At 37.1% G+C, this 1,934-nt stretch overlaps 1 pseudogene; it reads left to right on the top strand.

Moving 5' to 3' along the window:
• The first annotated feature begins 547 nt into the window (after positions 1-547).
• On the top strand, positions 548-1,533 carry LOC117712909 (small ubiquitin-related modifier 2 pseudogene; annotated as a pseudogene).
• Positions 1,534-1,934: the final 401 nt, after the last annotated feature.

Genomic DNA, 1,934 nt, shown 5'->3' with positions numbered 1-1,934 from the left:
TTCCTTCCTTTGTATTTGTGGTATATATTTTGTTCATGCAAAGAAAAATTCTAGAAGAGTAGAAAAAGCAATAAAAGAATGGGGTTTGTACTTTTTGGGTGTTGTTGATTCTGAAACTCATAAAGCATTTTGGAAGAGACCACATTCTCTGTTACCTTTGCCTGAGGTTCAGTAACTTTAAAGTAACTATTGTCTCCTACCTCTTTGGAAGCACTTTAGTTACCCACAAAGTGAAGAACAGTAAAACAAAGCAGACCCATAAGCCAGGTACTATGTTAGGCACTTTTGTTTAGTTTATTTTCCATGTTACTATGTAGAGGAAATTTAACTCAATATCATGGCTCCTTTGACAAAGGATCACAGGTTGCAAGTAAAGACAGAACAAGCCAGAGAATGAGAAGAAGCCAGAAGATAAGAATAATTGCCAGAGTTATTTCGAGGCCAAGCAGAACCATGAGAAGCCAATTTGAAACAAGCAGTTTGACCCAGAATAGCTGAGTTGAACCAGTTAACCAGAGCTCAGAAAGAATTAGAAAGGATGCTTCTGCCGCTCCTGGTGCTGCTTGTGTGCTCCTTCAGTGTGGACCTGGTGCCTCTTTTGTGAAGCGGCAGCTGAGGAGACTCCGGCGCTTGCCATGGCTGATGAGAAACCCAAGGAAGGAGTCAAGACTGAGAACAACGATCATATTAATTTGAAGGTGGCAGGACAGGATGGTTCTGTGGCGCAGTTTAAGATTAAGTGGCATACACCACTTAGTAAACTAATGAAAGCCTATTGTGAACCGCAGGATTTGTCACTGAGACAGATCAGATTCTGGTTTGATGGGCAACCAATCAATGAAACAGACACACCTGCACAGTTGGAAATGGAGGATGAAGATTTGATTGATGTGTTCCAGCAGCAGACAGGAGGTGTCTACTAAAAAGGGAACCTGCTACTTTACTCGAGCATTTTGTTATAGACCAAGAATACATTCTCAATTAGAAGACTGCAATTTGGTCCTGCCACATCCTGACTACTACAGTATACTTTTCTCTCTTCTTTCATTTCCCTGTCCCTATTTCTTTATTGTACATAAAGTAACTGGTGTATGTGCACAAGCATATTGCTCTTTTTTTCTTTTCCTTTTTAAACTTAAATGGCCAATGTTCTGTTTTGGTTGACATCAGATGGAGATGGTCTGGGGGAAAGTACTGGGTTTGTGAAAATATCCCCCCTTTCCATTATTGGCATGCTCATTCAACTCTTATCTTTATATTTCAGTAAGTTATTTTGCTCTCACTATTTTAACAAAAGAACACAACAACACAAAATCCTTGCATACCTTGTTCGATTGGAGAATTTTAATATTTTTCATTTATCATTGTAAAACCAAGGACAATTTTATAACTTTTTTGTATGTAGCTGTTACATGTAGGGCAATCTGTTTTTAAGTAGGGATAAATTACTCTTGAACAAAATGATCCTAGATAGTTTTCCTTCAAGTCAAGTGTCTTGTTGTTTAAATAAACTTCTTGTTTAAAATGAAAAAAAAAAAAAAGAATTAGAAAGGATGAGTTTATTCAGTAGTAGGCCTCCAAGATGACAATTATATCTGGTGAATAAAAATTACATTTACAATAATTATAAAACAACTGAAGAGAATTAAAATGAAAGACAACTGTCCATAGGATTACTCTTATGGAAATAAAGGGAGAACATATTTGTTTACCAAATGTTTAGTGACTATGTATGATGATAATTGGTGATGAACAGTAAAACTATGGAGAAGGAAAAGTCATAGTCTTTATTCTATAAAAATCATAATCAATTAGAAATGTCGGGGTCCAGCAATCACCTCACAAACCACATGAACACTGACCTTAGACAGACAGGGATAGTTTATTGAGCATACACCCAGGACTGGTCAACCAGAGCCATGGTCCAAATTCAG

Source organism: Arvicanthis niloticus, chromosome 7, assembly GCF_011762505.2.
Source record: "Arvicanthis niloticus isolate mArvNil1 chromosome 7, mArvNil1.pat.X, whole genome shotgun sequence".
Classification (NCBI taxonomy): domain Eukaryota; kingdom Metazoa; phylum Chordata; class Mammalia; order Rodentia; family Muridae; genus Arvicanthis; species Arvicanthis niloticus.
The sequence above is the reverse complement of the archived record's forward strand: the minus strand, read 5'-3'. Positions and strand labels throughout refer to the sequence as shown.